This window comes from Carassius carassius, chromosome 26, assembly GCF_963082965.1.
Source record: "Carassius carassius chromosome 26, fCarCar2.1, whole genome shotgun sequence".
NCBI lineage: Eukaryota > Metazoa > Chordata > Actinopteri > Cypriniformes > Cyprinidae > Carassius > Carassius carassius.
In genome coordinates this window covers 14,106,368-14,133,022 of record NC_081780.1, presented here as the reverse complement: position 1 = coordinate 14,133,022, position 26,655 = coordinate 14,106,368, and the positions used below count along the sequence as shown (strand labels likewise).

Sequence of the window (26,655 nt, the reverse complement as noted above, 5' to 3'; positions counted from 1 at the left end):
ACGGATTACTTTATCTCAGAATATTTGTTTTCAACATAACTTACTTAATTTAAAAGTAGACACCTTACCATATTTCTCATGTCTGTGTTTCATAGTGACACATTTCTAAAAGCAGTTCGTGGAGACAGAGATGACAGGACAAACACCATGTTTTATTTTCTTTGTTTTACAAAAGCACAAAGTTTTGCGGTTATTGTCAGTGCACACAAATAAAAGACAGACATCTAACATCAGACATCTTTTGAATGATGTACTGTATAACAATTATTTGTTTGAAATATATATATATATATATATATATATATTTTTTTTTTTTTTTTTTTTTTTTTTTTTGAGTTTTGAGTTTTGAGTTTTGTACTGATCTTAAAAAGTCAGCTGGTCGCGTCACTGGTACTGTCGACCCCAGTGTATGTTGGAAACCAGCACATTACTCTGGGCATCATTTTACTGCTTTGAATTTGTAACTATACAAGAGATTACTATAATATACACACAGATAAACATTCTGATTTTACATTATCCTGTTCTCATACTGTTATGTCATACAATGTTGCTAATCATTTAAAAAAAGAAGTAGAAAATTTACTACTGTTAAAAAAGCTGCTTTTTTATTGTAATGCATAGCTGGTAATATGCTTTAAATTAAACTATTTACAGTGTATATAAATGAAAGAAAGAGAGAGTGATATCATTCAATGAGAACAAACCCTGCCCTGTGATTGATGAACTGATGATATCAGTTGAAATATTATATAGAGTGAGTTCAAGGTACAGCTTTATCTTAAATTTTTAGAAAAGTGGTTTCTCTATGCAGTTCTTAAAAGATATACAATACAATTGCACTGTTTATCTTCAGGGTTGTAGTGCGACAAGAACAACACTATACTATACTGATAAGATTCACAAGAACAAAAAGCACAGTACCTACAGAAAGCAACGGCCGTCTCTTCCTTTTCTTCTCCGGTTCTTCTTATGTGCTCACTGGAAGGAGGGAGAAAAGATCACATTAGCACAACACTAGCTCAGAGATTGCCATCTCCACCACACATTACCATCTCAGCCTCAGGGCAGAGCATAAAGTCTTGAGGATGTCCAGCCATGGACTCAAAGGATGATCCCATCTGCTTTAAAGTGTATATAAAAACACGAAATGACCAGGTTGCAAAGCAGGCCAAGGCACAACTATGAACCCAGAGATTTATCAAATTATACATGGGGAATTCAGGTAAACTGGGCTAGTTGTTGACTCTCAAGTCAGTTGAAGTAAGTACATGAATATTAGCATTAGTATATAAGACGTTTCCTATACAGTGACATATAATTCCCAATAGAACTGAGGTTCACATACTTTACACTGAATATTCAATTAAAGATGTTTTGAATAACAGCTTTAAAGTAGCCTGAAGGCAGAGCTGTACAGTGTGCCAGTCTGATGTTCATTAATTAGCACAGCTCTAAATAAAACAGACTGCTCATTGTAGAATTGACTTACAATGTCTGAATGTCCACATGAAGACCTGTGCTGAGGAAGTCACTCTAAATTAAATATAAAGGAGAAGTAGGTTTGAGCTCTGGAGAATTAATGGCAGTTTAATATTCTGTTAATTATAAAGTGCACAGCCTTGTGTTCCAAAATCAAAATTATTCAAGGAAAAGTCAAAAGTAAAGCTTTATTAAAACCAACCAAATCAGGCCACATACATAGATTTCATTATTCATTTTATAATATACAATTTATATTTACAAGTGTATAAGAATAAAAATGTATTATTAAATACACGCACAAACAAAGCAGTTTTATCTAAATCTGTTTACAAATAATGATAACACAGGTATTTGTTTATTTATATAATTTTTACAATCTGTTTGTATAAAATTATCCTTCTTGCTTGTACAGGAGCAGATATGCACAAAAAATACTGATATAAATGTGGAAGAATAGGACGTTCACCACATAATATTTTACAATAATTGCATAATTTACATGGCTGCAGTGCTTGCACTGTATTAAATAATTCCACTACTCAATTTTCTCTGTCTTTTCCCTTCTCCCTCTTTCTCTAATATGATTACTTTTTATTTGCCCCAATGCCCCCAGTTGCAGCGGATGCCGCTCTTCATTATTTAGCTTCCAGAAAGCATTTTGAGACTTGAGTGATAAATAGCAGACACTAATTCTAGACAATTTACCCCTGTTTAGTATGATTAATTATACGTACACCGCTGACCACATACCGGGCTATTTAATTAATAAAGCCGAGTTGCACACTTGGCAATCTGTCAATGCCATCTCGAATAGACAATTTTCACCTTAATATCTCTTGCACAAATTGCGTAAGATACTTTCTATTTGAAGGCTAAACCCAAACAGTTACAAAAGTTTACAATTTAGCTGCCAGGAAATTAGAGAAAACACATGTAATTTTCCATTTACCTAATAAGATAAGTGGACAATAACAAGACAAAGGGCCCTATCATACACCCGCTGCAATGCAACGCAAGGTGTGTTTGCTAGTTTCAGTCTGGCACCATTCGCATTTTCCCGTCCAGCACCACGTTGTTTAATTAGCAAATGTAGCAAACTGTTTTTCCGTCGTTAAAATAGCAAAAGTGGATTTGGACACGCCCTGAGTGCACCTGCGCAATGCGCTTTACACTTTGCGTTTAGATCATTAAATTAGGACCTAAAAACAAATTAAACCACCCTGAACACTATATAAGGAAGTTAAAGGCATTTTTTATGACCTGCATGTTGTAAGGCCTCAGTATAAAATAAAATAAAATTTGTACGGCATGTATTTCAACTCAAAACAATTTTTTAAGATTTAAGATTATAATCTATATAATCCAGTAAAACCGGATGTCTCTAAAGTACAAATTAAATACATTACCAGAGGCTAATACTGAATTTAAATTAAAGTAAAAACTTATCTACACCTATAAATAGGTCTTTCATGAGAGAAAAAAGGGCAATGGCACTTTTCAGCAAAATGTCTCAAACTTGTGACTCAGATTTGCAAAAACAATCACAGACATGTTTCCTGCACTGTGCAACTGTGAAACAAATGAGTTTTAATAACACATTCTTCTAACATCTGTGGATATCAAGTTATTATTTGGGCTTAAGATTCCTTCCGAAAGAAAAAAACTCATTGTGATGAAGTGTCTAATGTGCTAGAGAGAATGGTGACAATACCACACTTTTTGTGTCAAGGACTTTCTGGGATCCATTCTTTCTTTGACATTTTGTATTCAGCGCCCCTCGATGATACACTGCATGATCTGCTCTCATGACTCAACATCAAATTGCCTCACAAAGGCCCAAAGCCATTGCTTTTAAAGCTCATCCTGCATGGTGAAGGCAGCTACAGTAAGTAAAGACTAATGATTTCACCACGCCATTTAGCATTACAGCCACTGTTGGTTTTTCTCAAACCGTAGTGCATAAACTGAAGAACAAGAACACCAGGCCAATTGTGGAGGCTCAGACTGGAGTAACATATTCCACCTATTGCTGGAGAAAAGGTTTCTAATTTATGGAGGATCAGTACGCCAAGGTGACCTAGTGCTCATTAGAGAGAGTGGTTAAAAGCACATTGGACAGATGGGAGGCCACCTGTTAAAAAGCAGTTTCAAATGACCACAATTTTATTCTGCATTACTGTCAGCCCACGACATCATTTAAATGCATGATACAAGATCACTCTCTAAAAGTTCAGGCTTTTCCAAATGGCCCTTCAGCATAAGAGGCCCACTTTTTTAAATCTAATGACCATTACACAATGAAGCCTCTATCATCACAGCAGATATATGGCATGGTTTTGGATGGAACATGGTTTCATTTAAAGGCAGATGGCCTTCATATAAAGAGACAATGGATAAAGATCATATAAAGATAAAAACTAGTTTTAAAACGTGTCAAGTTCTTATGAAAGTACTTTTTGTATACATGTTAGTGTCACTCAATAAAATAAAATAAATAAATAACAAATTAATAAGTTAATAAGTTTTGTTCAAAACCGCAATCAATTCATTTTGATTAATTTGAGTAAAAATGTGTTTTCTTTACCAAGAAAGTGGCAAGATAAAAAACACTATTTTGTTTCAAATCTTTAGAGAATAGAGAATCTTTGTTCATCTTTAGGTTATAATTACAAAAAAAAAATTAAATCCGGGTTTTGATTTTCAAAGATTTATTATAAAATGTTATAATTTTTATGGAATATATGGAAGTTATTTTTCATATTGAAACTTGGTCAATACTAATCTTATTTACACGCACTACGATAAAAATACATTAATCAGTCATTGCTCCTAAAATAAATTCAACGATTCATCTTGTTAATGCTATAAATTACAGCATACATTAAAACAAGAACATGAACAACATCACATTACACCACAGAAAAAAAATTCCAAAATGAAATTTCCCTTACATTCAACTTCCAAAAGTGCATTCATCTTTGCCATGTTACATTCATTTAGTTGACTAGTGCTATGTGCTGTATTAACAAAAACATAAAAGGCAATAATAAAAACACTAACACTGACAAGTTACGTAATATCATGTTCATAATCGAATGCGATTCATCTAATGTATGCAATTTAGCATAGCTCGTCAGTGATCTAAGGCTCTGTGTATTAAATGCATCTGAATAATTTCCATCTGAAAGCACGTGATGGAGATTTACCCGTACTATTAATCACATAACCGGCTTTACTGACAAGATGTGCATGACAATCACATGCGATTTATCGTGCAGCCCTAGGTTGTTGATCACAAAGCACAAAGTAGATGAGGAAAACTAGGATGCCGGTTATATTAAAAGCGGGTTTATTCAAATTACTGTCTAAAGTGCGTGGAATGGTGCGCTGTGATTAGTTGAGATGATATATCGCATTCTGCAAAAAAAGGTGACTAGTGTTTGTAGCGGTTTGGAAAAAAAAGGAGAAAACATGACCTAATAACTCAGTGAATATCACATTTTGCATATCATATCACTGTATGTATATAGTCGCTGTTCTCCTATGTCCAAATTTTGTAAATTTCATATCTTTTCACAAATCCATGCTATTGGTCAGTCCCCACGTGGGTATGAATTATTATGGGTATGTGGGTATACAAATTATTAACCAATCTAAAGTCTTTAAAATAGCTTTAGAGCAAATCTTGTAACTCCACTGGACACTTCAGCTTTCTGAGAAGTCTCATAACTCCACCTCTTCTTCACACCCCGGGAGCTTCACAGCATAATCAAGACTGAGAGTTGCAACGAATCCTCATCGAGCAACACGTCCTCTGAGGTAAATATCCTCAAAACAATGGTTATTCATGATTCAGTTATATGAATTATATAATAACAGTTTATATATATTATATATAACAGTTTTATCACAAAGTAATGGTAGTGCTGTCATGTATCGTTTCTGAGGAGGCTAGATTTTTCTTAATATAGGATGCAGTATTAACACAGTCAATATGATGGCAATGTTATCTGTGTTACACTATGATATCAGTTGTTGATGTATTTCAAATATCTACTTAATACTAGGTTTACTATGCATGTGCATTGAAGTTTTAAAATGTATCTAATATTTAGTGGTAATAATAGTGTATATAATAATAATAGTGGTGGTGTTGGCGCAGTGGGTAAGACACATACCTTTGGTGTGAGAGACCCGGGATCGAATCCACTGTGAGACACCAATGTGTCCCTGAGCAAGACACTTAACCCCTAGTTGCTCCAGAGGTGTGCGACCTCTGACATATATAGCAATTGTAAGTCGCTTTGGATAAAAGCGTCAGCTAAATGAATAAATGTAATATAATACTTGAATTAAATTGGATGTTTTGGATACCACCATTAAATTATTGTTTTTATTATTATTTTACTGACTTTAAGTTCAACTGTTAGGTCTACTTATAGACTATGCCTCTCTTGGCACTGTGTATGTAAAACACCCCAAGTAGGAAGGTTTTTATTTATGGGAGAAAAAAAGACTGTCTACTAGTGCCAAGTAAGCCTCTTTGGATACGATAACGAGTGAAAATAGTAGTTAGATACATGCTTCAGTGCAGAAGGAAGCCTGTGAGCCTCAAAGGTAAATTGGCGAGCAGATTAGGAAAATGACAGTCTATTAGACATCTTAATCAGCTCATCCTTTATTTATTTTATTTTTTTGTACTGCATAACTTATAGTTTTCAAACCTTTAAAATAGAGTTTAGGAAGATGTATGTAACCACAGTCGTTAGCTTTGGTTAACTATTGAAGCCTTTTCTCTTGTCAAAAGGTTCAACACAATCGGCAATTTTGCGTGCAGATTAAATTCCGCCTATTAGCCTAGTCAGTTTATTTATTTTGGTATTGCATCACTCATAGTTCTAATGTTTAAAATAGAGTTTAGGAAGATGTATGTAACCACAATCATTTGCTTTGATTAGCTCGTAAAGCCTTGTCTCTTTTCAGAAGGCTTAACGTGACCACAGACTTTGATGAACACTGCTGTTAGCAGCGACGTCTGTCTCCGTACCTTTCTTATCAATGATGGCGTAAACTCATATCTCCATGCTCCCAAGTCATAAAACTTGTATCTCAGATAAAACATGATTTTGGGGAAATGTTGTGTTAATGTTGGTATGATAGCAATGTAAGGTATAATACCAACTTTAACAATACAATGTTGAATAACAAAAAAAATATGCTGTTTTTTTTAATTTCCTGAAAAATAATGATTTTGGAGATATGAGGATTCCGCCCGACAGTGACGATATATATATATATATCTGCGACATTCAGATGGTAGGGTCTTCGCCATCTAGATGTGGTGAAGATGACTTGCTGAAGTTCAAACTGAGCATCAGAATGGGGAAGAAAAGGGGATTTATGATTAATTTACTTTGAATGTGGAATGGTTGTTGGTGCCAGATGGGCTGGTCTGATTATTTCAAAAATTGCTTATCTACTGGGATTTTCACAACCATCTCTAGGGATACAGAGAATAGCCAAAAAAAGAGAAAATATCCAGTGAGCGGCAGCTGTGTGGACGAAAATACCTTGTTGATGTCAGAGGAGAATGGGCAGACTGGTTAGAGATGATAGAAAGGCAACAGTAACTCAAATAACCACTTGTTACAACCAAGGTTTGCAGAATACTATCTCTGAACGCACAACACATCGAACCCTGAAGCAGATGGACTACAGCAGCAGAAGACCACACCGGGTGCCACTCCTGTCAGCTAAGAACAGAAAACGGAGGCTACAATTTGCACAGGCTCACCAAAATTGGACAATAAATGATTGAAAAAATTTTCCATGGTCTGATGAGTCTTGATTTATGCTGCGACATTCAGATGGTAGGGTCAGAATTTGGCGTAAAGAACATGAAAGCATGGATCCATCCTGCTCCATCTCAACGGTTCAGGCTGGTGATGGTGGTGTAATGGTGTGGGGGATATTTTCTTAACACACTTTGGGCCCTGTAGTCCAATTGAGTATCGTTTAAATGCCACAGCTTACCTGAGTATTGTTGCTGACCATGTCCATCCCCTTATGACTACAGTGGATCCATCCTCTGATGGCTACTTCCAGCAGGATGAGGCAACGTCACAAAGCTCAAATCATCTCAGACTGGTTTCTTGAACATGACAATGTGTTCTCTTTACTCAAATGGCCTCCACAGCCACCAGATCTCGATCAAATAGAGCAACTTTGGGACGTGGTGGAAAGGGAGATTCACATCATGGATGTGCAGCCGACAAATCTGCAGCAACTGCCTGATGCTATCATGTCAATATGGACCAAAATCTCTGAGGAATGTTTCCAACACATTGTTGAATCTTTGCCTTGAAAAATTAAGGCAGTTCTGAAGACAAAGGAGGGTCCAACCCGGTACTAGCAAGGTGTACCTAATAAAGTGGCCAGTTAGTGTGTATATATATTAATCAAATCCTCATGCTCTGCATAGTTTCTCTTATCGCTTCAGACATTTGTTCTATTTGAATGTAAGTGCCCTGCGAAGTGGACATCACCGGGTAAACAGTTCATGCATGGTGCTCACTTCTAATGAGCTGATTATCTGAATCAGGTTTGTTAACAAAGAGAAACATACAAAATGTGCAACCGCTGCTATATATTATTATTGGCTATAAATATAATTATCTATCTATCTATCTATCTATCTATCTATCTATCTATCTATCTATCTATCTATCTATCTATCTATGTATGTATATATATATATATATATATATATATATATATATATATATAGGAACAGGGAAAAAATAGAAAAAAATAGGCTATATGTGCATCACATACCTGACTCGTAGACAGGTCCAGATTAAAATAAAGTAATAAATAAACAAAAGAAAAAAGAAAAAGAAGAAAAAGACACTGCTGCAATTAAAATGGTTTTAAGAACTAACCAAAGCTCTGCATGATTCTTGCTGCCGATTGCTTTCGCTTACACACAGACTGTGCTCCATGCATAATCCATAAACACTTCTCATCTTTGCCTTAAAACCACATAATAACCCAGCAGCCATGTCTGTTCATAGCTATGCAGACAATCTGGTTTGGGACTGGATGGCTGTGGGAAATTTATGAGAATAATGATGCACATGAATAATTAGAAGTCTTGTGTATTTTAGATGTTTTTCTTTCTATCATCTTCAGTGTAATTTTTCAGAGGCTGGAAGAAAAAAACACAGCATTCCCTGAAAGCTCTCTGTGAAAGGGACACAGGGCGACCCAATATATGTACAGGCCTAAAAGTTTGAAAAACTTACTAAAAGTTACTAAAAGTTTTATTTTACTGTCATAAAAACTTCAGTAAGGGTACATGATATAAAATGACATGAGTGAACTTATAAGGGCATCATTTTGACTGGTACAAAGGTTGAAGATGAAGGTTAATGCAGTTATTGGCTTTGGGATTTTTTTCCTATCATTTCTTTTCCTCCAGTAAGAGTGGTCTTCAGTAAAAGGCCACAGAGCTAATTGCAGGTTTTGATAGGCCATATACCTCTGCTTCCTGCAGCACTGACAGCACAGGGCAGCTACTGAGGCCGTGTAATTGGCCACTTTTAAAAAACGTAAGAAATACTCTCGTGGGAACATGAAAGGCAGAACAGAAGATACAGTATAAGACAAAAAAACAAACAAAAAAAAAACCTTGTGTATAGAAGAAGTCTCTTAACAATAACCATAAATATACAGTAGCAATCATCAATTATGCAGCCAAGCAAAGAAGTGATATTACGTACAATTCTAAACAGCATTGGTTTATGAGTTGCCACACACAGAGTTTGAATGTACAAGGACAAAAATGACAAATAATAAAATGCTTCTTTCGTCAAAACTTACATTTCAAAGTTTGCCTTCAGAAAGTTTTTTATTTATTTATTTATTTATTTTTATTAATAATAATGAATAAATTAATTTAATTGATAAGATTTTCAGCAAGGATACATTTAATTGATAAATACTGACAGGAAATTAACCTTTTTTCTTCTTTTTAAAAAAAACTTTTTTTCTTTTTCATTTTCTCAAATACAAGCTTTTATACTTTTATACTTTTTTTATACTTATACTTTTATACTTCATACTCATCACACAGTCCTATAAAATGTATCACAGTTTCCACAAAAATATTAAGCAACACCACTGTTTTCAAAACTTGAAAAATAATAGTAAATGTTTCTTTAGCTAATCAGCATGTTTGAATAATTAATTAATGATCATGTGACACTGATAACTGGAGTCACGGCTATTGAAAATTCAGCTTTGCATTACAAAAAATAAATTACATTTCCAAATATATTCAAATATAAAATAACGATATTTTATAATAAATATAAATATTATAAAAAAAATAGAATAAGAAATTTCTTATAAAAACATTTATAATTGTTTTTTTTTTAAAGCAAGAAATCTTCTTGGCTACTCAACATTTATAGTATGTGAATGTAAAAAAAAAAAAAAAAAAAAAAAGTAACATAAAACTGAATAAAAAAATAAATCAAAATTAGAAAAGTTTCCGGCTTCAAGCTAGTAGCTGGGAGTTTACTAAGATTACGAAAGTCCCATCACTCAAAAATCAGTAATATAATCCCGGAGGAGCGAAAACCCTGGAACTGCTACAATACATGCACTTCTCCAAAATCAAATATGAACCCTGATACAATGCAAATAATGCAGTTTTGAACATTCAAAGCAAACTGTTCATTATGAAACAACTCTTCAGGGAACAGTGAGCAACTGCACAGCTTTTGCACAAAGCCTAATTAAATTCCCCAAAGCACTGAGTTGTCACGCAAAGAGCTGTGGAGCCACGGAGAAAGAGTGAACACCAGATATAGCAATATAATTGTGGTCCCACTGGCCGGTACCTCCCAGCTGACTGCCGAGGCCAAAAACTACAACATAATCTAGGCAGAGGTGTGATGTACATCATTGTAGCGATGCAGCAGAACCACTGATCATGACCGCCTCCAAGACGAGTTAATGTTAAACACAGGTGCCATTGCATCTCGTATAATTTACATGACTCAGAGGGGCAGCTTCGGCTGAAGAGAACTTTCTGGTACAGGCCAACAGAGAGAGGAGAGCCAGACAGACAGCAATTAGAAGAGTCAACACTGCCTAAACGTAACAAGCTGCAATTTGAGCTCACATGCTCGAGTCTCTCTGGAAAATAGCTAAAATGAGTCTGGCTTCAACATGATTTTGAAATAAGTATCAGGGGAGCTGGTCGGATGGTTAGATGGGCCAACACAGTCAGGTGCTGTCTGTTAAGAGTGGTGGGATTCATTTGTGGCTCTGAGACAATAACACGTACCTTTATAAAGACAGCAAGGGCTGTCTACTCTTCATAAATCATACTAAAAGCACACTTTTATCAATACTCTGACACATGGTATTGTTGAAGGAACAGATTTCATCAGTGCATTTTCATTTGAGGGGGGTTAAGAGTCGACAACCATTTCCAGGTCATAATATTTTGGCATTTAAGCAAACAGTTATTATTACTGTGTATGTGTATTACTGTGTATGCGCTGCAGCATAAATGGCTGCCCACTGCTCCGGGTGTGTGTTCACGGTGTGTGTGTGTGTTCACTGCTGTGTGTGTGCACTTTGGAGGGGTTAAGTGCAGAGCACGAATTCTGAGTATGGGTCACCGTACTTGGATGTATGTCACTTTCACTCACTTTCACTTCAATTTCACTTCATTATGTGTACATACGTTTTCAGATTATTAGTAATAGTAATTAGAAATCGGTTATTGCAAATGGTTAATATAACTATACGCATCTAGTAAGATTTCCCATTGAGAATAGTGGAAAATATATGTACTGTATGTATCTCAAAGGATATATGTATCTAACAATTAAGTTATAAATATTTTTTTTTTGCACACACAGTTTAAAGATAAAGACAGACAGACAGACACACAGACACACAGACAGACAGACAGATAGATAGATAGATAGATAGATAGATAGATAGATAGATAGATAGATAGATAGATAGATAGATAGATAGATAGATAGATAGATAGATAGATAGATGATTGATAGATAGATGTTTCACTGGTGTATCGCTGAAGGAGGGTGTATAATTCAGACAGTCAGTATAGTACAGTGGTCTATGTCTATTCATGGCTCTCATTAAGCATTGAGATGAGCCAGAAAGCCAAGGACTGCTCAACTGAGACGTCCTGCGTTGTGTGCTGTAATAATCAAGGCCTCTTTTCAAGATGGTTGAAAAAGGCTCAATTAAGGACCCTGATTAATGATCCAGGGTTTCTTGAGAGAGTAAACATGGCCTTTCTTTATGAGACATCAAAAGCCTAATGATCAGTGGATATCAACAAGTTCATTGTTTCAACAGTGATGGAAGATTGTGATTGTCTTGAATCCTCCTAAGGAACATTGCTGTAATATTGGACAAATACAGATTTAAAGGACGGTCACCGAATGACGTTCAAGTTAAAGTAATTTAGGACACAGGCCTGCAGAAATCTCCAGCAGTCCAAAAAAAAATAATAATTCAGAAACACCTCTCAGAAATTCTTCTTCTTCTTTTATCTGCAAAACAAATGTACCTGCGGGTATGAAATAAAGATACCTTAACCTTGAAATCAATCAGACTATGACCTTCATGAATGACTCACTGGCAGTGAGCAAAGAAGAAATGTAGAGGTGAGTGTTTAGTGCCAATTTAGAGGTCAAGGAATTGTAAGCGATTTCTGGTAGACTTTAACAACATGTCAGCCAGCCTTATGTCATCAAACACATTGCTTGATCATATGCATTTTTGATTGGCTAAGAAAATGTAGGCCACACCCCTGATTCTGTCCATGAACTATTGATCTATTAACATAACTACTTCAATGGCAGATGCTTGATTTTTACCTATGGGTGATAAATGTATAATAAAATTAATATATATATATATTTTTTTTTTTTTTTTTTTTTTTTTTTTTTGACTGCGAATCATGGTTTCATATATCAAGTTGCTTGACAACGTAAATCCTAGAAGTAAGAAAAGTCAAGTTCTAATTATGTTAATGTTTATTACAAAGAAACAAAATAAAATTACAATAATATTGCATTCATATATTTGAGCTACAATAATTTTTTTAAAATAAAATGTATTCCTGTGATGTCAAAGCTGAATTTTCAGCATCATTACTCCAGTCTTCAGTGTTACATGTTCCTTCAGAAATCATTCTAATATGATGGCTTGCTGCTCAAGAAACCTATGAATTTGATCAATGTTGAAAACAGTTGTGCTGCCTAATATTTTGTGAACAGCATTTTTCTGAAATAGAAATCTTTTGTAAAATTTTAAATGTCTTTACTTGCTAAATAAGTATTAAGTACTTTTGAATGGTAGTGTATATAAATGCCAGTGTAAACTGTCAGAGTGAAATCCACTGCAGTGACTTTCCGCTGTCATTCAGGATGCCTTTTTTGCAAAGACTCAGGTCATGAGTTTCAATGCATTTGTTAACAAATGTGCTGGAACATTTCCTAGACCATTATCAGTGAAAATGGAGTCTGCACATCATAGTTAGTGATGCTACTTCACAGGCAGCGCCTAATTACTCCAGACTTCAAAGTGGCACAGGCTGGGAGGAGACGGAGCCACAGTGGGAGACCTGACTGGTTTGACTTCATTTGGTTAAAGAAAGCACAACAAGGGGCCTTGCAGTTGAGAGGGCATTGAGATGTTCAAAGCTTGCAGCTTCTTGGGTAAAATTGCCTATATTTACATGAATCTTACAAAGAAAGCTTTACTCTGTCGAACAGAGGACGCCAAATGAATCATCCATTGAAATATATTAGCTGAACGAGCTAATTATGCAGGTACTTAGTGCCCACATCGTGAATAGTATATTGCTCAGGAAAGTCTACCTAAAAACAAAATGGAGACTTCCATAATCTTACATCTCTCAAGCAACCCATTTTGTGGAGATAGCCAGCCTCATTTCCATTAAAAACTACTTTGCTGTGCATGTTATGCAACACAAACAATGTAAATGAGCAAACCGTAAATGCATTTCTAAATAAGATGTGATCACAATCTATTCAATAAAAGTGGTAAATAGGAGTAATGGGCGGGACAATGGATTGCTGGAGCGCTTGGAACCAGGAATACCAGCATAATATCCGGCGTTCTGATGATAACCTAGAAAACAGCCTGTGTGGCTTTTATTAATATGAAAATCTCAGGCCTCATCTTTTGAATTTCATCTCACGATTGCAGTCTGTTCACACCACCAGCCTGAAAGTTAACATCCAATTATGATGCCTGGAGCTTGGGACTATTCAAACTGAGTTTAAAGGTGGGAACATATACTGGTGGATCTGAAGATGCCAAGTTTGATTAGATTACAACATCTGACACCAAATTACATGATTTTATAAGGTACAATTGGGGGGTGGGGGTGGGTGGGGGTTGTTGTCTATACAAACATTGCCAAGAATGGAAAAATCTAAAATTGTCGTTTTTGTTTGATCGACTGACCAAAAAAGAACAACGGGAAAAATCTGGCATTATGAATCAAAAGTGAGAGAGATTTCAAATTGGAAGGTAGCAAATTGTACTTTGAGTCTTAGGAACATGTAAGACGGCCTATGACTAAACATGCAAATGAACAGCCTAAAAAGTAATATATAATAATTTTCGCTTTACTTGAACATGACATTTCTGCACAAAATTTTGTTTTTTATTCCCTCTGAGATTACTGGTCAGTTCATTAACACCATAATTAATTTAGCTCTTGCAAATGTCATTTTTGGAAAAAAACTGAAAGGTGCTAACATGAAAAGTCACATTTATTAAACATCACAATAAGCCACGAACACTTTGGGGAAGATTAAATTCAACACATCAATTATAGTTTACAGTCTATTGAAGCCGGTGGCATAATTAAATGCACTCTTTTTTCTGTGTCACCCTTCCTTCATTTTTCCCAGGCTGTGTGTCCTCAGATATATGAAGGAGGAAGGGACCGTCCCACAGAAGATAGCTGTCAGTTTTGATCTGGTTGTGGATGAGGACCAGAGCCGTCACTCAGTATCACGCTCGCACGTTATCAAAATGCAGTGATAATCATGCAGCTACAGATGAAGGAGAAAAACAAGCCAGTGGTCTGCTCTGATGGCAAGGCACGCCGGCTGGAACGCTCGCTTTGTCATACACATCAATTGCGTGACATTTCACAGCAAAAACCGCCTGGCTCAGACACCTACCTGCAGATTCCAGCATCAGTGAATACATGCAAATCACACTGAAAAAGTGTCTGCTATTTCCCAGCAGGAACGTTCTTGGTCGTTTTAAAGCAGATTGAATTTTGGTAGATCAAAACACTACCTTGTTTCAGATCTAAAATCTTGAACTAGATTTTATACTAGATTCACTAGGGATGGTTTACCCAAAAATTTAATTTCTGTCATCATTTATCACTCATCCTCATGTCATTCCAAACCTTCTTGGCTTTCTTTATTCTTGCTGAACACAAAATAATATATTTTTGCAAATTTGTCAGGGCTGTGTGGGGGGGGGGGAGGGGGGGGGGGCGAGGTCATTTGAGCGACAGTATTAAATCCCTTTCTCTCACATTGACATACAGGCAAAGGCAGGAGAAAATACTTTCAGCAGGAGAAAATACTTTCAGCTGAATAACACCATTCTCACACACACAATCTATGGGCCCTATCATATACCTGGCGCAATGTGACGCAAGGTGCAGCGTGTGTTTGCTAGTTTCAGTCCGGCGCCATTCGCATTTTCCCATTGCTATTTTAAGGAGCTGAAAATAGACTGCGCCATAGACCAACTCCAACCTGGTCTAAAGTCTAAAGTCAATGGCGCTATACTTTTTTGTTATTTAAAGAACACGTTGGTAAAAACTGCGCCTCTCGGTGGGTCCACAGTGCACGTTGACTTTGCTTATTACACACAGGGATGCGCATCACACAAACATGCCAAATGTTAAAAACAAAATGATTACAGTGTAAAAGAATATTATTGTGTAGGCTACATAAATATAAAAATGTAATGATGGATAGTCATTGCGTGTATTAGAATTAGGCTACCTATTTGCAATTCAGCGTATTACTACTTATAATGATGAATGAAATTGGCAAATTAATTGAACAATTATGCCAAAACACACTCACATATATATTAACTGACTCGTCGCGCGGAGCTTTGGTGGATGCCTGCTTGTCCCGTAGATGATCTGCTCGTGTGCTTAACTTTGTGCACGAGCAGATCATTTTCTTTGCTTGAGAAGCATTTAGCTTTTCCGCCAACAAATTCCACCATGTAAATAGCGATATGCCCTGGTGCGAGCGCATCTCGCTCTTAAAGGGAATGGGAGATGACACTCTGTTTGGTTTATTGAACGTTACACCATTGAACGTCATGCTTGAGAGGGAGATTTATTCCTTTTTTTATTTTTATTTTTTTTAAGTAAGTTACTGTCCGGCTCTGGTCAGAAGCTTTCTTCTTTAGTGGGGGGGGGGTTTGGCGCCACGGTATTTTTGTTTCCAGGTGGAATGTTAAAGAATGCAACACACACAGAAATCCTGTAGAATTCAATCAATCTGGATGTCGATTTAGATACTTCTGAAGTATTTCCACTTTTGTGTCCCATATGCATCAGACATTTAGCCAACTAAACGTAATGTCTAAGAAGGGGGGGGGGGGGTTGTGTCTATACAATGGAAGTCAATTATCACTAAAACTGTTGTTGAGTAAATTAAAAAATTATTTTTGGGTGAACTATCCTAAAAAAGATCACATGAAATGGCATGGATCACACATTCAACTTTTCTAAAATTGTAATGTGACAGCTCCAAATGAAAAATAACATTCAGATGGAAATAATAGAGCATGCCTTTATTCATGGGGATTTGATTTGACTTGAATGGAAGGTGGTGAAACATATTAGGCTATGAAATATTGGTTACTATTTTCCAAACCAATGCAGTGTTGTCTTTGTCAGCGGAGTGAAAGGGGTGGACAAAGCTACTCCAAGTAGATTATAGATAATGGGACTCTTTTTTCTTCTTAAGAATAATGGGGGAATGCTGGATAATTGTCCTCAGTAAGACTACCAACATTTATTAAAGGTGACGGGGAAAAAACAGCAAACAGAAATGCAAAAAAAAAAAAAAGAAGAAATTACATTCTTCATTTTTAAGAAAATAAAAAGGGGTCAAATTATTCTATGTCATGTAGTTTTTTTTAGCCCATTTGTTTGTTAGCTTCAAGGTTAATCTACAGTATATGCTGGTTTACTGCTAGCTTCTCAAACAGAAAACCACCACACCATACTGATAACATAAAAAACAGACATCACAGCAGTCAGGTTATTAAGTTATTTGGCTGCTATTACTTAAAGAGCTGCCTCTGCTGAACGTGACGTGGATCTATATATAAATATATATATATATATATATATATATATATATATATATATATATATATATATATATATATATATATTATTAAAAAAAGCCATTATATCCCATGACCAAGAAGAAATATGTCAAGGCAAAAATAACAGTCGGTCCCCTGTCCACAATATAAAAACTGTTAACTCTAAACTGCCTACTAAATTCCACCTTCATCTTAAATGTCTCAATGGATCATGTTGCTTTTTGGACTGTAAGACCTGAGGAATAGGGTGTGTGGGGTTTGGTCGGATTGATCAGCACATCCTAAGCCTGGGTGACAATCTAGCAGCGAAACAGCAGAAGCACAGCTGTTCTTCCTGCAGGTAGCAATCATAGAAGATGGCACACAGTCCACCGCACAGAAAAATCACTGTGCCCACCTGCAATTACAAACCATGCATTAATTTATAGCCCAGACTGCTGTCATCCAATGGCTGAAAATAAATATAGATCACTATAATTAAGGAGGGAAAACATCTGTGTGGAAATATGTTAGCTACCTGGCTAGGAGGGGAAGATTATATTGTAAAAGCTTTGGGGAGTAACACATAAAACTGTTGAACATTAAGAAATGTGGTATTAGAGTGACTGGAAAAAGGCCACACAATGGCAATCCTTTGAATAAATGTGCAGAGCGTGATATAGTTTTTCCTTCTGGTGTCCTGGTTTAGTAAGCAAACTAATTTGCATTTTGCACATTATTTATTACCTCGTAACCTACTTTCATCTGCTTGCTGAAATGCACCACATCGGCTCTAGTTACACTCTTCAACATCCATCCATCTCCTAATGTGGTTAAACTTGTGCACCTAATCCCTATCTAGTGGCACTCACTAATCTTTGTTGCGTAATCTGCTTTCAAGCTCTAGTAAAATCTTCGCTTGAGCCACGTCAACAAAGTGGTTGCCAGTTCTTCTGCTGTTCGTCAGCAAGCCCCAGATATCTACATCACAGCCTCTCTTTCTCCTGGAGTACCATTAACACTGAAGCTGCCATCCCCCTGATGAGCACTATGCCCATTATAGATATGAATTTGAGCACAGTCCTCACGGCAAGCCTATTAAGACAGAATAACAGCACTCAGAATCTGCCGTAGCTATAATCACACAATCAAAATGCATTATTTGGCTTCTTCAGGTGCACGGCAATGAGTACGGCCCCTCTCACACTGTACTCAATTGAAACCAATTGAGCTCATTCTGTCCTTGTGTGTCTCTGTGGAAATCATCATTCAGATGGACATTATCATAAGAGAAGCAGAATGAAGGGATAAAGCAGGAACATGCATAATTACAGCCATTAAAATGCTTTTTGTTTAACTGCTAACCTCAGATACTAAATCTTTGGTTGCTCATTCTAACCTGTATAATTAGTTTATTCTGAGTGTAACCATGATGAGTAGGTTAAAACTGAATGTGATTTTGTTTTCTATTCTGAATCTGAGATATCCCAATGCCTCTCTGAGAGATAAACATGTTACACATTGAAGTATCAAGTTGTTTCCTAAAGACATGAGGCCTGATTATGAACTAAATTGGAAGTTTTTTAAATGTCCTTCATAAAAAATGTGACATTGTATATGTTTGGAGTTTCAGCTACGAAGGACCAAAACTGTGAAAATTAAAGGAAAAAAAATAAAGAAATAAATGACTTGATAAAAGCAAATATAGCTAATATATAATAAAATTTAATATTGAATTTTTGTATTACTTTTTTCCTTTATGTATTATTTTTTATATTTATTTTTATATTTAGCTTGATACTTTTTTTATTTACATTTAATTTACTTATTCTTTCATTTAATTTTTATATTTATAAAAGTTAAAAATAATAAAAATAATTTAAAAAAGCTATAAATTTTAGAAAATCATACATAAAGGTAAAAAAAACATTATACAAGTATAATTAAAAAATTCAGGATAAAATTGTATTACAAAGGAACTATATTTGTCTTATCCATCCATCCATCCATCCATCCATCCATCTATCTATCTAACCATCTTTCTATTATTTCTGCAGATCTGGACCTCCATATATATAAACTGAATAGATTCCTAGAGTTGAGTGTGATGTATGATTACAGTTAGCATGCAAATGATGATTAAAAATGCAATGCACTCGTGTTTACAGAGTGATAGCTGCCTTTTGGAGATGATTATTTCTGATTGGTGACAGATGGCACATGAAAAGGTAAGAGAGAAGGAGAAGAAATATATTGGGCACGACTCGTTTCTGAAAAGCCTTAAGAATCTAACTTTGTGTGAGAGATGCTTCAGCGGTTGCTTGGCAACCCTCATTAAAGTGTCTAATTCAGTGTGGTATATGATGAATCAGATGCATACAACCTTTTAACCAAATATACCTTCCTAGATCCGTCAAATGTGGCACCTACATGTAATTTAATGATGCTTTTGTAGGTTTTATCCTACTTTTTTCTTATCCATTGTTACTATACAGCAGGGATCCTCAAATCTGGCCCACGAGATCCACTTTCCTGCAGAGTTTAGCTCTAACCCTAATCAAACACACCTGAGTATGCTAATCAATGTCTTCAGGATCATTAGAAAATCACAGGTAGGCAGTGAATTGGCCTTCCAAGGTAAGATTTGAGGAACCCTGCTATACAATATCCACACTGTTCAACACTGCTATACAATATCCACAACTGCTCAACAGAAACTGAATTGGATATTAGAGGATAAGCATATTTATACTTTCATCATGAGATGTGCATGGCTGTCTTGGTTTAAGTGCACCTGGCTGAACACCACGAGGAACCTCATGATTGAAAAAAATGTATTACCTTAACAACAACTAGGAGTGATTGCTAGATTTACCATTGAAATACAGGAAACACTTCTGTATTGTGATTCCAACCGCTACTGTTTGGTAATCTGCATAGTTCCTGCCATTTCAGCATGGAAAGAAATGCATTTTTACAGTTGATCTAGCCCAGATTGCCTCTCTCTAAATCAAGAGGGTGGGATGTATTAGAAATGGCCTGATAGATGCAACGGGAATGAGAGGTACGCTTCGCAGAAGCCATTGTGAACGAACTACAATGTGTTTGAAATGGAGAAGCACATCACTTTCAATGCAAAGGCTGCCCCCCGCTGAAGCGCATGAAATTTCTATAATACGCACCCAACCCTGCTATTTAGCATGTGGTTTACCCTGTGTGCACTCATGAATACAGAGATATCAGAGGAAAAGTGCAGAACAAGTAGTCTAGAGGAGTGCAATGAGCTTTGTAGTAGCAGAATTAGACCTTGAGAATGTTGTGAATAAGCATAAAGTATTCAGAACAGACCTGATCTTCAATATAAGTGTACAACTGTCTGCTGGTGGGGATTCGAGATGCAGAAACCTGTCTGGAAAATGCAAGAGGCTAGTAGGTCTAAGGAATAATTCACTCAAAAATCAAATTGCTGCCATTATTTACTCACCCTGTTGTTACAAACTCATATAATATCACATTAGCAAAACTTTGCCGCAACTTCCCAGGCAAAAAAAGGTCCAGTAGTGTAGCAATGTATTTCCAACCAAGCAGCTTTGTGTTGCAGTTTGATTATAGTGTTATGATGACCATATGGATTCCTACTGAAACGTGACCAAACTTTAACACAAAAATAGAACATTTTAAGAATTTGATCTATATTACATGTTTTTGAAGGCATAAATAGCATTGTGTGAAGAGGAGACAAAATTCTCCTCCAGTGTACTATGACCCGTTATTACTTGGCCTTTGAGTTGAACTGCAGAAAGCAATACAGGTTTAAAATGACATGAGGTTACATGTTGAGGATGTTCATTTCAAAAACAGAAGGTGGGATCTGATTTTATCCATCAGGAACCGATTGGATGAGATTTCATTTTTGATTTGCACTGTTGCATTGTTTTTTGCACACTGTTTCAAGTCCATGTCAACTGAAAATAAAAGTTGTTTCACAGACAAAGCAAGTTACTTAATCTTAATAGCACATAATGAATAAGTCACTGTCATTTCAACAATTTTATGTTGAGTCGTAAGTCGCAAGCCTACATCTAGCTTCAAAATCTGAAAATGCTTTCCACTTACGCAAGATTTTCCATCAAATGTGATTTGATTTACACCAGCCAGATCTAAACATCCATCACTGGATTAGGCGATTAGTCTTATTAATTTCTAAGTCTATCTTTGGCCTGGGCCGAATGATTAGCTGGATGTTTAATGCGTACGTGGGTTTAGTAAGGAACATGGCGACAGAAGCATCTGAAAGCCTTGTAGATTAGAGCCGTTAATCTGGTTTGGGTGACAGTGGTCTGGCTAGACTCAGGACTGCAGCTGGCACCAGAGGTCTGGGGGATTAAATTAGAGCCAGCAGGCAGCAGGAGGAACTGGGTGGAGATGTGTTTATCAGTGCCCTTTTTCCATCTGGGCTTCCTTCTTCATTCCTTCTTTATTGTTTATCAAAACTATGAAATTGTATAAACGGAAGTTTGGGAATCAATGAGTGGTCAAAAAAGTTTACAAGTCAAAATCTGCCTCCAAGGCAAGACACCATGCACACTGTCCCAATATTCTGAAGTACATGCTAGGATGCTTTTTAAAGGAGTTAGTCATATGTTGGCAGATTTTCCTCCATCTTGACAATCTAGACTAGACTTTCTATTCATCTTGAATATTCAGATTGACAGGTTTATAATTAAATAATTCCCACATATTTTGTAGACAAATATAAAACCTTATAAAAGTTTTTATTTTGTATATGAAGTGTAATTATAAGCCCTCTTATATTGAGGTTTAAGATAACGAGAAACTAATTAAATTGTGTCCGAACTTTTGGCTGTGTTATCATTTGCTGGCTCATTTGTTCAGCAAAATCTATTCTGTACAGCACTCTAAGAAAAATGTGTTAAAATGTCTCCAAGTATACTACATTTATACAAAGGAATTTTCTGTATAAAATTATTTTATACAGGTGTTTTACCTGTATATGAATTTGCATGTGTTCATTTGTAAGAAGTTGCCAAGAATTGGCCGCCAATGTACGTCATTAGCTCTATTATTACAAAATGATGCAAACTAATGACTTGGCACCTATGAGTCATGTCTAATAAAATATTAATGTCTCTCAAAAATCAGTTTCAACTCAATGCTTTAGGTAAGGTCATCTTATTGTAGACTGATTAAACTGTTATATAAAATAATAATGGCATTCTGCACTGCAGCCATTACTGGTACAAGTACAAAAACACTTTTTTTGACAATGAGATAGTTTGAAGGACACACTATTTCTGGTGATAGAGTGACCGATCATACAAGGCATAAGATGAAGAATGAAGTCAAGCACAGGAACACGTCAGTCACACAAGAGCCCACAAAGGGTCAAGACAAACATCTACATTTATCTATCCCAACACACTCCACACAGAGTCAACATCTGAAGGTGAAAGTACAACAAAAGACACTCTCACCAAAGGCTTACTGCAAAATGATGTAATCATAGCCATTACAATTTCATTTCAGGGAGGATATTTGTTTGCAGGTGAAATTAGGGTTGAGATTATATTCAATTTCCTTCAAAATATTGGGTAGGATAACAATGTCTTTCCAGAGCAGCATCTAAAAGGGTTATTTTCCCGTTCATTTTTTTTTTTAATCAAAAAATGCTGAAGTATAATTATGAAATTGAATACTGCATGCCATGGTGCAAAGATATGACATGCAGATAACTGCATTTGTCATCCCAACAAATTGTTCAGGCAAGTGGACGATGGTGAAAAGAACGCATTTAGAAAAAAATTACATATTGTGAAGCAAAAAAGACAGTTCAGGTCTGACACATGGACATAGTACTGAGTTATAATGTAAATATCATATAAATATGATAATCATTTAGCTATCACAGTTTCATCATCTGATCTTAGCACTCTTCTTCAAAAGATAACCTTCCTCTCGTGGTCTATTTTGTGCAAGCTACTCTGCAGTCCACCAAAAAAAAAATATCGCAAAGCTTTTTGCTCGGTTTCCTTCCACAAAACCTGGTTTCTAATTAAAGGTTTAGAAATGCAAAGCCAATTTCATTACATGAAAAAATCTGTGATCATTTTCAGTAAAATACACCTCAAAATTGAGTTTCTGGCTGATTAGGGTATCTACAGTAACACTGAACACTGCATGTATCCAGGCTCACAGCTTAATTTCCTATTTCCTTACAATAATAAAGGCAATCAAGCCCTTAAAGGTGGTCTAATGATCAACCACTTATACAAGTGTTGTCTCTCATTCCTGGTTATTACTTTTGACATTTTAATCAAGCGTCTATTCAGAAGTACAGCAGCGGCTATAGTTTTTGAGACCACTCGGGTAGCTGACAAAAAAGCCTCCTTTTGGATGGTGAAAAAAGAAATAATGATTTTCCGTCCAACCCCTATTTGCCTGTAATCAAATCTGCAATATCATGTGGTGCAAACGTGAGGTAGGACAATCTGAAGCCTTGCTAACCTTGGGGAAAGTTAATAGCTTCAAAAACTTATTTTTTTCTTTTATTCCCAAATAATAAGGTACCTATGTTCAGAATGTGAAATTTTGTCATAAAATTGGATAAATTATTTGCAGACATCTTGTCCCCTATGAAACACTGTGTCATCAAACAATATGATATTAGTCCAACTGTAGAGCAGACGAAGATAAGTAATTCTTTTCACTATAGTGAATGTTTCTGAGGGTAAATGAAAATCCATTTCTGCACAGGCATATACTAGGGGTGGTCGATATACTAGTAGACACGATTAAGTAGAAATTGTCAACTGGTAGAGATTTTTGATTATCGTTTCTCTATCACGGTTACACGGTCATGTAACATTGCTGTGCAAGAACATTGTGCTGTGTTTTAAGCATTGTGGTTTAAAAACAATTAATTTTAAGCTGTTGAATGGGGCGGGGCCGAGAGACGTGGGAACAGGAGCGAGGCCGGTTGAGTGGTTGGAGATGAACGACACCTGTTCGACCCACCGGTCTCAGTCCCACGGAGGAGATGGAAGGATATAAAACAGGAGCGACGACAGTGAAGGACGTGAGACGAGTGGGTCGAACAGGTGTCGTTCATCTCCAATCACTCCACCGGCCTCGCTCCTGTTCCCACGTCTCTCGGCCCCGCCCCACTCGTCACACTCATATTGTAATATAAGATATTGGTCACATTGCCCACTCCTAGCAAGCATAAACCTTTAAGTCTTTGCTAAAAGATCCATTTAACAACCAATTAACCCTTAGGGGACTAAGCCCTTTTTGGTCCGTTTTCTCTATTTTTACATTTCAGCTTATAAACCATATGTAATGATGATGGACCACCATGTATTTGGTATCGATGGATTCAGAAGACCCTAAGCTACCATAAGCATGCATGCAATATGTTTATAAAGGAAGTATGAGTGAAAAATTGTACAATAAACTAGAGAATTTCAAAACAAAAATGAGATTTTTGTCATTTATTACTGAAAATCCTACCTCACACAACAAAAGTGAAAAGTTTTTGACCCAAAAATATATTTTTCAAACCCTTTGCTTGACAGAAATGGGTTAATGTTCAATCAAATGTGTAAAGAACAATTCAATAATTAACTTTATTTACAAACAGTCCTAGGCATTTTTTCATTTTTGGGACTAAGCCCTTTTTGGTCTGTTTTCTCTATTTTTACATTTCAGCTTATAAACCATATGTAATGATGATGGACCACCATGTATTTGGTATCGATGGATTCAGAAGACCCTAAGCTACCATAAGCATGCATGCAATATGTTTATAAAGGAAGTATGAGTGAAAAATTGTACAATAAACTAGAGAATTTCAAAAACGAAAATGAGATTTTTTTGTCATTTATTACTGAAAATCCTACCTCACACAACAAAAGTGAAAAGTTTTTGACCCAAAAATATATTTTTCAAATCCTTTGCTTGACAGAAATGGGTTAATGTTCAATCAAATGTGTAAAGAACAATTCAATAATTAACTTTATTTACAAACAGTCCTAGGCGTTTTTTTATTTTTGGGACTAAGCCCTTTTTGGTCTGTTTTCTCTATTTTTACATTTCGGCTTATAAACCATATGTAATGATGATGGACCACCATGTATTTGGTATCGATGGATTCAGAAGACCCCAAGCTACCATAAGCATGCATGCAATATGTTTATAAAGGAAGTATGAGTGAAAAATTGTACAATAAACTAGAGAATTTCAAAAACGAAAATGAGATTTTTTTGTCATTTATTACTGAAAAACACACAATATAGAACAGTTTTTGAAAAAAAATTTTTTTTTTCAAACTCTTTGCTTGACAGAAATGTGTTATTGTTTAATCAAATGTGTAAAGAACAATTAAATAATTAACTTTTTTTACAAACAGTCCTAGGCATGCCAGTGAGCAAAGCAAGGCCTCTCCAGGAAGTTGCAGAGGGGCACATGGCATGCCCCACACTGCCAGGGGGTCTTGTTGTACACTTTGCTTGCCTTGCAGTGCTCACAGTACTTTCTGACATCTGCAGGCATGTGTGCAGGGTTTGCTGGGTCCAAGGGACAATGGGTAGGGGTGTGCGGCGAGTTGTCCTGTCTGCATCCTGCATCAGAGCAAATACACAATCAAACTGGAAGCTTTTTTTGTGTCAAAATTCAATGTAAAAAAAATAACTCCTATAAACTCATGTAACCCTATGAAACTCCACTGTACACTAAAAACACATTTCACCTCTCTTGACCTGAGCAGTTTACTTAGTTGAGTAAGTCAGTCTATTGAAACAAATTTCACACCACTCTTGAACTGAGTTTACAGGGAAAGAGTAGTATGGTACACTAAAACAAATATTTCATGCCTCAATCGCTATCTGACTAAAAATCCAAAACATATACATAGTCAAGATTATTTGAAGTTACATACCAGTCCTCAAATGGATCTTCCCCATCCTGGTAAAATACTTCATCATCTGTGTAAAAGCTGTCTGCTCCAGATTTCCCCTCGTCACTTTCCAGTAATTGTTCCAGAGCTTGTTCTGCCCTAAATCTTTTACTGCTTGCCATTTTGATAAAACAATTCTGTAATAATGCTATATCGCTCTCGAATTTATCTCTTTGTGCTCGCTAATACTCCGATCGCTTTCTGCTTTCTCCACCTCATGCTGATTCTCCGATCGGTTATTGATTACACCTGGCTGGAGGTCGTTTTACTATAGTCCAGCCCAGCTTTTACAAGGCTACAGCAGAGCTACAGAGTCCTCTGAATGGCTAGAATAAATCATGGTAACCTTCCTCTGATTGGGTTAGAAAAATATTCCTCCCAGCGGTTTTTACATTGGTTGTTGCGTGTTGAATCTGCCTAACATAATAGTTTTCATTGGCCTGTTTACGCAGTGGTATTGCGCAATAAGGGAAGCGTGTTTAACCTACAAACAAACTGTTTTTGAGATAACTACACATTTGTGAAAGTATGCCATTTTGGGCGGTACCGCCCAATCCGTCCCCAGAGGGTTAAACAACCAAAAATAGCTAATTGAATATTCAAAAATATTGAAATTTTATGGGGGCAACATAATGTTGATTAACTGTAATAATCATTAATTGTTTCAATCAAATTAATAGTTAAATTATTCAATTTAAATGATACAAATACAACATCTCTGCTTCAGAAAACAAGCATTTTCA

At 36.1% G+C, this 26,655-nt stretch overlaps 1 long non-coding RNA gene across 1 annotated transcript in view; it reads right to left on the bottom strand.

Annotated features, from left to right (window-relative positions):
- Positions 1–770: 770 nt before the first annotated feature.
- The window catches only part of LOC132106295 (uncharacterized), an 89,567-nt gene continuing 63,682 nt past the window's right edge, over positions 771–26,655 (bottom strand). The window contains exon 3 of the long non-coding RNA XR_009424103.1: positions 771–981. This is a non-coding gene — a long non-coding RNA (uncharacterized LOC132106295). The remainder of the gene's footprint in view (positions 982–26,655) is intronic.